Below are 14,980 nucleotides of genomic sequence, written 5' to 3'. Positions count from 1 at the left end.
AGCAGCGGTGCAACTTTCGTCGGATCGCCTACTCAAGACAGTTATGAATAGCAAACGCGCAGTTCAAAGGCAGGCGGCGCCTCGTGTAATTGCCAATATGCCATTTAATACACTCATTTGCCATTTACACACACACACACACACACACACTCAGACACACAGTTGAATGCATGCGTGTTGCGAATGAGAGTAGGACTCCATGGAAATGCGTCATTTAGCGGCACCGATCTTGACATAGCGGGAATTTCACATAACGCCCACCGATGTCAATTCGATTAATTAATTAAAAGCCGACTTTTGACACCCCCATCTACATATGTATGTATGCATGTGCCTTTATTTGTGAACCCAATGTGCGATGGATAGCAGGAGATTTTTGTGTTTTTTTTCGTTTTTTCTTTAATTTTATTAGCGGCCATACAGCCGAAGATAAAATTACATCCCAGCGGGAAAGAATTGACGACTATAAATATGGACAATAACAGGCGGGAAAAGCCATGAATCATGGTAGTCAATAAAAAGAATGACTCAAACATGCAGTTGTGCACATAAAAATTGCAGCGCCAGCTGGGATATGCCTGAATGATACATTGGAACTAGGTTCGATTAAGTGATTGTCAAACGACGCAAATAGGTCTTTGGGAGACCCATTGTGACACCACTGGGACTGTGATCCCTCACACTATAGAGTCATCCTTGAACCACCCTGTGGTCTTAATAAAGTGACAAAGTTCACACAATTTGATAGGAGCTACTTCGTCCACATCATCGAGAAAACCGCGTCCAATAGTTGCGATTACTTTCCTATACAGAGCCTTACATCCACATAGAAGGTGTGTAATCGTTTTTTCCTCTTCCTCTTCTTGGCAGCTTCTGCAGTAATCATTAAAAGGTAACTCCAGTCTGCTGGCGTTTCTACCAATCAGACAGTGTCCCGTTAACACCTCTACAAGGGTTCTTGTGTCATTCCTCTTAAATTTCAGTAAGCGACAAGTGCGGCTCTTACTCCACTCAGGCCACGTTTTTCTACTTACGGAGCAGGTCGTTGATTGTTTTCTTCGTGATGCAGTGTTGTGCCCAATCTGGCTAGTTCATCATTGGACCTAAGGTGACAATATAATAGGGAGTTGAAGGACCGAAAGATGGACGAATAAACTGACTGGCAGATTATTGAAATATTTAGTGCCAACCAAATAATAGCGCTCAGAAGGTTAGGGCCGAGTTCAATCCTAATATGATCGATAAAGTTTACAAATAGGCATTTCAACCTAACAATTGGTCCAAGGCATAGCAGACAGTGTATGGAATATTTTAGTTAACGACTGAAATTTTCTCAATCCTCAGTGCTATTATTGAGAACACAACTGTACATACCTTTTAAATAACCGTGAATGGTATGCTATCATGATCTGTCAATATTAATAAAAAACTCCGTCTTAATAGTCAGAAACTTTCGTTAGAATGGCTACGAGAGGTCGTTCAAATTTCAGGGAGACTCAAATAAAAAGAGAATTTAATATAAAATTATTAAAAACGCTCTCATAGTCAGAACTTTCGTTGTAACACCACGCTCATACACAGAAAAAAGATCACTTCACAAGCTGAGAGTGAGAGAGTTGCAAAAAAAGAATAAGAAAAAGAAGACTTCGCAAGTGCTGAAAATCGCCAAGGTACAAAAAACGTTAAGTTAAGTGAGTGAGTGAATGAGAATATTTATGAGCGTGCATAAGTGCGATATGTACGGATGTGTGGAATTACGAAGAGCAGCGTGGTTAAGAAGAAGCAGAAGCAGAAGAAACGTTTAATGACCTTAAAGGACGAATGGAGCAGAAACAAAAGTTGAAATTTAAACGCAAGCAACAGCCAACAACAACAACGGCGCACAAAACACGCATGCAAAACAAGGCACAAAGCACAAGAAACAACTCGTAACATCGATAACTAGTGGCTGCCACTGCAATAAAAGCTGAGATTTCTCTGAAATGGGCAGAAGAACGAAAAGCAAAAGTAAGAATACACCTCTGTAGTATGTACGCATGGGCGTGTATGATTATGACGGTAAACAGAAGAGAAACAGTGCCAAAGCAAAACACTGAAATATGAAAGCAATAAACTGTTGTTGCACATTAAGGCTGAGTCGGCTTCGACTCGGCAAGATTTAGGTACGGCATGATGTCCAAAATTGAGTAAATTCATCGAGCTTTAATTCCGTGATCAGCCTTGATCTCCCCACTTTGAGTGTCCGAGAAGAGTTCTTCAAACGTGGTCGTTTCAGAAGGATATCCGATCGTATTATTCCCCTCGAACGAAAGTATGGCGTAACTATCGTTAAATCGAAATTTTGAGAGATTCTTGATGGACGTGGGTAAATGAAATCTTTGATTGAAGAAATGTCTTCAATATTCAATATATGTATGAGTATGTGTCTACTACAGTCGTTCCCACTTGTCATTAGCCGATATTCATTATGAAGCCTCTAATGAACATTAAGTAATCCCTTCATCATCACTTCGTCGTTGTTTGTCACGATCGTCATCACGGTCGTATATTTTCGCTGCGAGCACTCTGGCTTGACGTGGCTGCCGCCGTTGATGGGGTTTTATAGCGAGTATTTATTGTTCTGCTGCGTGTGTTGGTTGCTGCACACCTATGGAGCTCCCACTTTACCGGCCACAGTTCCACTTCAAACTTTTCTGCTACCATACAAACAAACATACAAATGTACATATCTACATAGGTATCTTTATAATCACATTTGTAAATGTATGTAGGTGTATGTGTGTATGTCTGGCTGGCATTTTGGATTCACTCCATGCAGTACGGGTATTTAGCTACTCGCTTTGGCTTTGGCGTACGAGTATTTGCTGCGCGGCATGCCCGACTACTGTGCTACGCAAAGCATTGGCGGCGCACGCGTCCGTCCGCATTGTTGTTGCTGCATATGAATGTATGAGCGCACATAAAAGACCTAAAGACCCAAAAGATAAGCAAAAGAAACTCCAAAATAAGCAAGTACGCTTCGGGCAATCAGTTCAGTAGAAATGAAAGCAACAACAACAACCACTACAAAAGTGTACAACAAAAACACCAAAAACCACATGCAACAAATTCGGATTTTTTTCTTACTTCTTTCTTTTTCTCCATAATTATAATAAAGTTTTGAATTTTTCCACTTCTTCACAGTTCCACTCAGTCCCGTTCATACCTGGTGAGGTTGTTTTTGCATTTTCTCGCTAATGATCACTTTTGTGAGCTAAGAAACACTCGTCTCCATGTAACTCTTTTTCGAAAGATATACAAAATGATCAAACTTTTAATTATTTACATAAAAAACCTTTAATTGTAGCGCAGTAGGTCGCGGATATGCTCTCGATCGATAGTTGAATAATGAAAATATTTTTCATTTCTAACCTCTTTAGTTAGTGTCTAGTTCTTTTATGAAATTCGTCATTCATTAAAGAAAATTAAGCATAAATATTTGATAAATTGTACTAAAAGATTTGCCAGAATATGGTTGTTTCGTTTGGGAAACATCTAAATACTATACGTCCCTTTGACCGAAAGGATCCCTTAAATAGTCTTTAAAACAACTCCTGAAGAGTGCAATTGTGAACCCAAATAAACTCACTGATTCATTTTCCACAAATTATCGCCATTGGAAGGAGTTGAGGCCAGCTTACCTTGCAGGGGGCGTATTATCTATTTAGTGATGGTCATCAACAACACGAACAATGTCAGCCTCGAAATCCAGCGTAGAATCACTCTTGCCAACAGGTGCTACTTTGGACTGAGTACCCAATTGAACAGTAAAGTCCTCTCTCGACGAACCAAAATCAAACTCTTCAAGTCGCTTATCATTCCCGTCCTGCTTTATGGTGCAGAAGGTTGGACGATGTCAACATCAGATGAGACGACACTAGGAGTTTTCGAGAGGAAAATTTTGCGCAAGATTTATGGTCCTCAGAACATTGGCAACGGCGAATACCGCAGACGATGGAACGATGAGCTGTATGGTTTATACGACGACATTGACATAGTTCAGTTCGATGCAGTACCCGCCGGAGGAAGCCGAGGAAGGGGAAGGCCTCCACTCCGTTGGAGGAACCAGGTGGAGAGCGACGTAGTTACACTTGGGATCTCCAACTGGCGCCGAACTGCGAAGGAGAGAGAGAAGTGGCGCACTATCGTCGATTCGGCTATAACTATAATGAAATCATTCTGCACATCCTGCATTTATCGCTGTTCTGATTAGAATATAAGATAAACATTGAGCTAGAGAAGCGGCAACCTCTAATATATATACCAAGATCCTGTTCCTGCAGCGGATCGCAACACAACCTTTGAAGAGCACCAATTTAAGAGGAGTGGAGAGAAAAGTATAGTGGCATCAAACTATGGACCAGCGCCTCCATTTATATGATATTAAATTATGATTTTATTATTGTTATCAACGCCAGTTTTGGTTTTTTTGTTTTCTTTAGTTGTTATTGTAGAATTCTTTGTGCAAAACAGTGCCATTGGCACAGTCCACTCTACAGCGTTCTTATTGATATCAATTTTCGCCTTTGTGGATACATTTGTTGTAAACATAATTTTTGCGCTTTTTTGTGCTTTTTGCCTGCAATTGTAGTTATTGTTTTTAATTGTGTTGTGAGACGTGCGCTTGATTAACCCCAGTGCGACTTACAAGCTTGCTGACGAGCGGTTTATTTGTTTGTTTATTTGTATGTACTCGTATGTACGAGTATGCTTATTTGTTATCATAAAACACGAGCAAGGCAACACGAATCGAAATGGAACAAAAATAACGACTTTTACAGCATCAATTATGTCATATATAATCTTACATGTGTGTATTCGTAAGTACTCATAGTTATTCATATTTGCGGTTAATGATACGATATAACAACGTTTAATGTTGAAAAGAGTATAGTTTTTAGATTCATGGACTATATTTGGTGTAGCGACGAGCGTACTTCAGAAAATATAACCCTCGAATGTCAATCCAATCTATAGTTTTGGTGATCTAGAATTCACTAACACTCTAAGAAGTCACTACTTAAAATGAAACTTTCTTTTTTAGTTTTGTAACAGGAGACACACTTTCCGATAACAGAGTGCTTAAATGTTCATAACACCAAAGTATTAAATCCGAAGAAAGAACAGTCAGGAGACTATTGAGAATACAGACGCTGCGGATCAATGTTGATATGAATAAAATGGGTTTTGTGAAGCGCGGTCGATCTCTTCTCAATTAAATAATGAACCAACTACTGTAGAAAAGTACACGAGAACTATAATAGTTTCTGAATTTTTATACTCTCGCAACAAAAGGTGCTAAGAGAGTATTTTAGTTTTGTTCACCTAACGGTTGTTTGTAAGTCATAAAACTAAACGAGTTAGATATAGGGTTATGTATATCAAAATGATCAGGGTGACGAGACGAGTCAAAATCCGAATGTCTGTCTGTCCGTCCGTCCGTTCGACCGTACGTCCGTCTGTCCGTGCAACGGATAACTTGAGTAAAAATTGAGATATCTTAACGAAACTTGGAACACGTATTCCTTGTCACCCTGAGGAGGTTGCTTTCGAAAATGGGCAAAATCGGACCATTGCCAAAATAAAATTTGGAACATAGAATCGTATTAGGGGGGGGGCACATTTGGATGTAATTTGTTTGGAAAAGTGGTCGTGACCACGCCCACAAATAGGTTTTTTGTATATAACTCGCAAACCAATAAAGCTATATAAACCAAACTTTCTGCAGTCGTTTCTTTCAACCGTTTCCTTATACAGTCCAAAAATGAAAGAAATCGGATAATAACCACGCCCACCTCCCATACAAAGGTTAGGTTGAAAATAACTAAAAGTGGGTTAACTCACTAACGAGAAACGTTAGAAACACCAAATTTTATGCCAGAAGGAAGCTGCACTGAGATTTTTTTACAAAATGGAAAATGGTGTTGCCCACTTATGGGTCAAAAACCATATCTCAAGAACTACTCGACAGATTTCAATGAAATTCGGTATATAATATTTTCTTGACACCCTGATGACTCTAGTGGAATATGGCCGAAATCGGTTCATAACCACGACAACTTCCTATATAACTCAATTTTGAATTCCATCTGATTCCTTCACTTTATAATGTATGTATACATAAGGAACCAATGAAGATAGCGGAATAAAACTTTACACAAATAGTACATATCATCTCTGGCTTCACTTGAGAAAAAATTGTCGAAAACGGACTATAACTTTTCAAGGTCCCTGTTATCGAACATGTTGAACTATGATCTTGTTGATATCTTAGCGAAATTAAGTGAGTGTATAGTCTTGGATATAGTGTACCTTGCAGGTGAAAATGAATGAAATCGGTTCAGGACTTTCTTCAGCCCTCATACACTATATAGGACGATTTTCGTTATTCTATTAAACTTTGTGCCAGATTTATGGTTAAATTTGTATGTTATCTTAATAAAAATTCTTCAATAAATTGCGAGAGTATAAAATGTTCGGTTGCACCCGAACTTAGCCTTTCCTTTTTGTTAATAATAACTTTTGGAAAACTTTAATTTGGTCGGATACCCATACCCTTAATACTCACTAATTAACTTTAAAATGAGTTCTCAAGTTAAATATTGTAACTGTTCGGATTTTCGATAAATCAATTCGGGTTTTCTAGAGGGATTCGATAGAAATATTTATACGTAAGTAAGCAAGTGTATTCGTGTGTTTGTAATACCGGGAAACAAATGAGCACAAACGCGAAGCGTATGCTTTGTTTCTCAACTGACGATCGACGGATGTGAAGCGTTCTTCAAGTGTTTCTTCGTGGCGATAAAGTGAACGGTGTTGTTCTTATGACAGGATGTTCTAAGTGCTATAGTATATTTGACAAGTGCGAGCATGCAGTGGTTCATAGTGAAATACATGCAGGGGTATGTCGGCGTTTGTGTGCTTTTCAATGCACCGTTATGTTTGATACACGCCTACTATAACAACCCCTGAGAGAGTTTTTTTATGCACGTGATTCAGACTTTTTTATTATTATATTTATTTTAAACACTGTGCGTGAGGTTACGGGAACTTGAATGGATTTTCTCGGCACACACACTTATATACATACATATGTACGACTGATTGTCTGCGGGAGCACGAAACTATCATATTTGATGTGCTTCCTCGGTAAGTTCGGCTATTCGTTTGTAATATTTGAGATATTAGAAATAAGAACCTATATTTTCAGAGTCTCTGATTATAAAAGAGTGCCCTGGAAACTGTTGTCTCTTATAGTTTCTCTCAAAAATCTTTCTGTATCTCTAATTAATAATTTCAAAGTCTAACTGATCTTCTAAGTTTATCCCGATGTGTATGTGATAAGGTTGAATATTAGAAAATTTGTTGTAATAATTACAAAAACACATTTAGCTTCTCCGTTAATCTCTCTAACTGGGGGATTTAATAAGTTTCGTATTATCTTTTCGCCGTAATAAATCACAGCTAATTAGTTAGCTTACATTCGGTGATAATATGCCGTTATAGGAAAAAACAACAAATATAAATAGAATAGAAAGTGTTCAACTGCACAAAAAATTACTGGAGATTACTAAATTGCATTGCAACAACAACGACAACAACAAAGATATATCATAATAGAAAGCGGCTACCATTTACGAGCGTTCAAGATAAAAGAAGAACAAATCGAAAGCAAAAAGCAAAAGGCAAAGAACGTCCAATTCTCCACACAAGTATCTACAAAAGCGATTGCAGAATGAACGCGACTGCTGAAGGCTGGTGAATCAATGCACTTTGCGGCTGACTCTGTCGGTCTGGCACTTGCAGCAACACAGCCTATTGCAGCCGTCTCCAAAGCTCCGACCAGTAAAAGACCTGCCCCCGCAGTTCAATGTGGAATAAAAATAGATTTCCAAATCAAAAAACAAGAAAAAACAAGTAAAAACAAAAACAACAACACACGACCGAATAGGAGCAAACGCAATCAGAAAAAGGGTGAGCATTATTAGTGAAGAATGGGGAGCAAACGCTCAATGTAGAAGACTGCCAGCGCTCCACATACGAGTATCTATGAATGCGCCTATACCCTATACACTTGTACATATTCGTAGATATGTATGGCTTAAGTGAACGCATACTTGCGTGAATTAGTGAAAAGTAGTTTCGTATTAACTCGGCATTTTGTTGGATCGGGCCATTCACATCACCTGCGCGATGCAAATCTGAATCGCCGTCCAACTCTCGCCTCACGCAATGAGGCAATGCGGCAACTGTTGCTGCTGCTGATGATGTGGTCCGTGGTCCGCGCTCCGCAAGACGAGCGCGCGTTGCGTGAATGGGCGAGAGAATGCGTGGAGCCTATAATTTTCTTGTGTTATGTGCATCCCGTTGCGATCTGGACCATTACTGTCTGGCTGGGGTCTATCGATAGATGGGCATCAACGTCACATTAATTGCGTTTGATTGCCTCGACTGCTTCTAGTGCTGCCGCTATAGCACGCAACCACTCGTCCGCCACTTTATGCTCTATGCAGCGCTGCGCTGCGCCACTCTGCGCGGAGTTCTACATTTCCTGCATTAAATAAAACGCGTCGGCTGTTGTGCCATGCCATTGATTGTCCATCCGTTCGGGCTTTTCACCCATTAGTCCCTCCATGCATAATTTACGTGTCTGTCCATAGGCACACTCACGCGCACATATGTGTAGGCCAGTGCGGACGCACGCACGCACGCACACGCACTTCTCGACTGCCGCCAACATTACATACTCGCACTGCGCCGTCGTCGCGATCGCTGTTATTGCTGCCGTCGCCCAACGCCCAATGCCCGACGCATGGTCGTTGTTGCTTTGGCTGTTGCTGTTGGTGTTGGTGTTGGTGTTGGTGTTGGTGTTGCCGTCAGTTTTAGACACGATTTCCGGGTCATTGACTTTTCCATTTCTCCATTGAGCAGTGTGTGCGACGATCGCTTGCGCATGGACAAATGCAGCGCGTTGTTGACGCGATCGGAGCTCCAGCGACGGCGCACCGATGTAAACGATAAAAACGAACAACCAGCGACGAACATGCACTTTGCTGTTTAGCAGTGAGAACGACCGTAGAAGTTAACTAAACGAGAGTCGAAACAGTGGAAGCCAGATAGTGGGCTTTCGTCGCACTGCAAGCCTCCCCAAAACTAGTACCTTAATTACTTACAATGAAATACAGTTAAAGAGTACAATTAATAATATTCGAATATTAGTCATTCGTTAATTATATAATAGCCAAATAGTTCAGCAATTGTAGAGCGAAAAAAACATATTTACCCATTCTTCGGGTGGGGTTCTTAATATTCGTGAGGTTTGTTAGCTTGTAGAAAGCCTCTAATAATAGAGTTCCTGTAAAAAGGTTTTAATTTTACTGACAAAAATATTATTTCAAGCGTGATTTTGTGAATCTTGCAACTAACGACGACTAGTGACTAGTGGTCACCTGTCACTCGTTCTTCTTCTTCTGTGTTTGTCAACGTCGCTTTATCAATACTAGTCTAGCACTAAAAACCGTTAGTACGGGAAAGCCGTGAAGAGAATTGGAGGGATTTCCATATTCTGTTGGTTGAAAAGGTAGGCAAAGAGAGCCGCAAGCGTCTGCACTTATGTCATCATTTGGCCCATTGTGCTCCCCAGAGGTACCCAAATAAGCTCCAAACAACTCAGTCGGGGTATCCCTTCTCAACCAACTAAAGACTGGGCATTCGCAAAGATAATACTCAAGCATCTCATCATACTATATACAAAGCTTTTGCAGGTGGCCTCTTAGATATGTTTCTAAATTTTTCATTCCAGTCATGTTCCAGCTATGAGTTTGTGTCACTTTCTACTTATAAAATACTGTTATGTGGCGATATCTCAAAAACTCCGCGTGTATTTATGTAATCAACACAATCTACTAGATTCAAAATGAACTGAGTTCCAAAATCACTGTTGATAAGTGTTCTCAATGGTGGAAAACAATTGAAGTCTACCGTGGCGCAAGGCGCTCTCTCTGTGGAACCGAACACAAATTGTAACAGTATTTCATGTAGGTATGTACATGCATACATACAAATGCAACTATGTACGTGTATATATGTGTCAGATCTATTTTATATTTGTTGCCTTTGGATTTTGAATAAAAAATAAATAAATAAATAAAACAACAACAACAACAGATGACCCAAACCGACTATGAGGTTATCGCTTGCAGTGATGTTTGCGCAGCTCAGACGAAGTGATAATTTCAACACCGAAAGGTGATTATTTGCCACTAATGCCAATGTTGCTCATCTTTTTTGTGATTTGTGATTTGTGCTTTCGTGTAGTGATTGTGATTACTTGAAATTCAATTCAAAACATTTAACATTTGTATCAGCATTAAATGATTTTACAAAAAAATAAGAAAAAGCAATTTAATTAAATTATGTGAGTGATATCAGATTGAGACATTTTTATTTGGTACCTTCTCAATAAGGAACTTACTTCGAAAGAAAATGTTCCAAGAATATATTATGCGTTTTATAAGAAAATTCACAGAATAGAAAATTTCCAATTCCATACTAACTAACATAATTCCAACAACAACAGCAGAGCATACCCAAGAGCAAGAAGGCAACCGGATATTTACCATTAAAAAGTCCACCTGCAATACACCTGTTGCATACGAATATGAGTACGCCTATGCAAAATGAGCATTACACACATACATATGATACATAGAATGTAAATAAATATCGAAAAGTGCACAAACAAAGTGGAGAAATGCCGCGGAGATCGGACGACGGATCGAATTGTAATGAAAACGAAAAATGGAAGGGAAGTTGAGCGAGAGGATGTGCCAATGCATTTACCTTATGATTATTTATCTTTGCGAACATATTACACATCGTGCATTACTCATGTTCATGTTCATGTTCGTGAAGGTATTCTTGTGCGTGTGTGTTGGCAAGTGTGCGTGGAACCACAAACGACTTCCGTTCGCCAGGATACGACTGCAAACAGTAGGCATTAACGGCTGATTCTTATGATTTTTATTGCTACTCTTCTCTTCTTCTCTCATGGTGGGCATATCAATTGTCTGGTCACGATATCCTGTTATAAGCCAATTAAAAATTGAGGAATTTTCTATATAAACGCAAAAACAACAACCGACAGAGCTATGAATGAGAAGGAATTAAGTACTCACCTTACTCCCAACCTATTATGCAGACTTCTTTTATATTTAGAATAGCTATGGTTTGCATGAAAATACCTAAAACATTATTTCATCCTCGTAGATATTACCGCTTTTGTGGTCTAAAGCAAGTTACCTTTTTCACTCGTATAACTTACATAAAATCTGATTTATCAAGACCTCACATCTTGGAGAAGTATATTTAGAAATTAAGGGATTAAACGTACATTGGAGCTTGTTTCTTCTTTTGAGATGTTTTTGCTGAGAGCGAGAAGCAATGGATCTCCAGGAGGTTTTAGTTGACTGTAGAAGTTCTTCAGAAATGAATTGGCACTTCCGCCGTTATATTGTAGAAATATTCTTCATTAACTGCGTATATCATAATCAGTCTTCAAGCCGAGGCCTTGCAGGATCGTTTAGAGATATATACTTCTGTCGAGTGCCGAGTCCATCAAGAACTTTAATCACTTTTTAAACATTCAGACCTTTGGTGCAGCACTCTATGGACTCGTCAGCTGTGCTGAGTGGGCAGAATGGCCTTCTCTTATCTTCCTTTGTGTTGTCCTTAACTGAACAACCTCTGGACACACCTTGTTATGTAATAACTGTAAATCTGAAGGGAATTCATGCCCAAAACAAACTCGCAACATCACCAGAGACTCACACCCTCTCAGGTGGCCGCTGCACTTGCCTGTTTTGGTGTAATTCTTTGTTAATCTCTTATTTCATTTCATATAAATAAGCAGCCTAAAAATAAATGGAATTATCACTCAACTCGCAGTCAACAACAACAGCTGCGTGATCTACGTTTGTTGCAACAACAACAACAACAACAACAACAACAATATTCTCGATGTGTATGCTGACGTTGCCAATAGCTGCACAGCACTCACCCCAAATTCGGCTCCCTTCATAGCGCCTGTTGTCAGCAGAAAATTGGGGGCAACAAATTCGGTTTTGCTCCGCATCCGCTGTCAGAAGTTCATGTTTTCCGATAGCAAAGCAGCCGGTCCGTTTTGCCACATACATATGTATCATATAATGAATTTTAGGGAGGCGTGTGCGCAAGTATTTTTTTCCGGGAACGTACAGGGAAACCGGATCGGCTGTAGTTTTTTCACAACTAACAAAAAATTTGCCGTTGGGAGTACGCCTTGTTTCGAGAACAGGACTTCAATGTGCCGAGATACGAACGAAATAGGTGAGCGGACTGGAGTTCACAGTAAAAAATTTTGAAAAAAGGGTCTTGAAGTCGTCCAAGTAAGAGGCTTGTGAAGGAGTTTCCACAAATTTCGTCCATTTTGTCGGAGACTCATTAATATGATCAATTAATCGATCTTAGATCCAATATATCAGTATATACCTGAACTTTCTTGCCCAATAGTCAACATCTTAACTAGCTGATCAAAAAAATGAACTCTATTACAAATTACAACAACACAAATTCTCTGTGCTCTGTTCTGCATTTGATTTTCATCGCCTGAAATTGCTAAGATAACTCAGTCCATCTTTCGTAACTGTAAAACTGCATGCGAGTGTTAATATTTCCAAGTATTTTTGTGTGAGTGAGCGGATGCTGGGTGCCGGTTGAAGCATCATCTCCATCGTCTGCAACATAAACGTGCATTTTGTGTTGTTGCTATTATTTTTGCGCTACATAATTTCTTTTGCATTGGCGGATGTAGCTGTTTTGATGATTGTTGTTACCGTTGCTGTTGTTGTCGTTGTCGTTGTTGTTGCTGCTTTTGTTGCAATTTAGCTGATTTCCTGTGTGCTACAGTGGGGCATCAGCGTTCGCGCGCACACATGGTGCACCCCAGCAACTGAATGACAGGCTCGACGTTCCATTCAATGGCGAAATGGCGGAATGGCGGAACGATTGCCGGTGCGTGTGTTTATATGCCACAGTGTATTAGGGTGGGTGTAAAATTTAAAATTTCGTGAGTGTGGAGAGTTCAATTGTCAACATTTTTCTTTCCCAAAAATTGAGTTTGAGAAGCGGTCAGATTAGAAGAAGCGGAGTGGAAGAAGCGCTAACACAAGCGCATAATAACGAATGGGAAATATTTTAAAGATGTTTATTGTAAAAAAAAAAATAAAAATTACCGTTATTTTTTAACATACCTCGTATAGGAGGTCTTTTAACCGACACTCCTTTATCCGTTCAGCAGAAAGTGTACAAAGAAATATGCAAAGACCATAGAATTCTGGTTCACCCTAGTATCGCATGTTTGTGTACTTTGTTGCAGTTGTTGTTGTTGTACAACGCAATGCAAACATATTAAAGTGTGTGGGTTTGCGTTCGATTATGTGTGCATGTTGTTGTATGCTTCAAATTTCTATGTAAATATGCCCCTACAAACATAATCACACACACACACACACACAGTGCATGGATATATATGTATATATGTATATGAGTGTATGTTTGTTGCATGCATTTAAAAATAAAGTGTCTCGCCGCAATGCAGCGGCGACCGCGAGAGTGTCCCTTTCTCATTCGCATCTTTTCGCCACAGACAGACACTCATTCTGCCGCTCTACTCTGATTGTGTTCCCTCGTCGTCGGCGCTCGCGTAGGCAGTGCATAGCGCTTATCGCTCGGAGCAATTGAACACAGCTCCACACACACACACACACACCACACACATCTGCATCAGTCATCGCTCTTCATGTGTGCTCTTGCCGCTCTAGAATGTTTTTCTTTTCCATTCCATTCGTTTGTGTTTCACTCGCAGGAGTCTCACTGTGTGCTGCCACTACATACATACACTTGCAAGTACATATACACACGCCCATATAAAGTCGCAGTGTATGTAGTCAGTTTTCAGTTTGTCGTTGTGTTGTTGTTCTTGTTGTTGTTTTGCTTTCAAATCCAAGAGATAAACAAACTGCCAGTTCACTATCAATCAAACACCGGAAGCAGCTGCTTTAGTTTTATTTTTCCCTCATTGCCTGCCTGCTGTCGCGGGCAATTGTGGTTGTTATTGCTGCTATAGTTGTTGTTGTTGTTGTTAATGTTTTTAATTTTATTTGATTTCATTGTTGTTGCCAGAGTTGTTGCGCTTCGAGCGGTGCTGCTGCTGCTGCCGTATGCCGTATGCCATCTTTTCGCCGTTGCTCGCATTTCCCTCAGCTGTATGATTTTGGATACTCCTCTCTGGAAGTACATATATATGGATGTGTCCATGTGTGCGTTTTTGAAGGTGCACCTTAAATGTCTATCCGCGGAATCAATTACAATTTGCTGACCAAAATGGTACTGATCAAAACAGCGCAACAGCGCTAGAACAATTTAAAAAGAGCGCTTAGCGTTAGCTGAAATGAAAGAATGTCGGCGAATCAATATTTTTTTCGATTTCGTCATAAATATCGTACTTTAATTCTTTGGAAAAAAGCCAGTCGGCCGTCTAATTGGTCTTGAACAGATATCCAAGCAGTGGAACTCCAATGCGTATGTACTTACCTGCGATTACTGAACTTCCAGCTACATGGAGCCAGTGGATACTCACTCAAATCTTCGAGTCATGTTGTTAGAGACTGCAAAGTCTTTCCGGGAAGGTCTCTTAAATAGCTTCACAGTGCACAGTGCTTGTACAGAAAAGTGTGTATATATTTTAGGCAACAATTCGCAGAATGAATCGACAATTCACTGTTGAGAACTGTTGTTTTGCAACATTCATCGTTGCAACTCTGCTACAGCTTCTGCTGAGACGTGTTTAGAGGCGCTGTAGAGCCGAGCCGTAAAGTGTACACTCTGACCAATTTCACTATTT

The sequence above is a fragment of the Zeugodacus cucurbitae genome, chromosome 4 (assembly GCF_028554725.1).
Source record: "Zeugodacus cucurbitae isolate PBARC_wt_2022May chromosome 4, idZeuCucr1.2, whole genome shotgun sequence".
Classification (NCBI taxonomy): domain Eukaryota; kingdom Metazoa; phylum Arthropoda; class Insecta; order Diptera; family Tephritidae; genus Zeugodacus; species Zeugodacus cucurbitae.
This window is presented reverse-complemented; position numbering follows the sequence as displayed.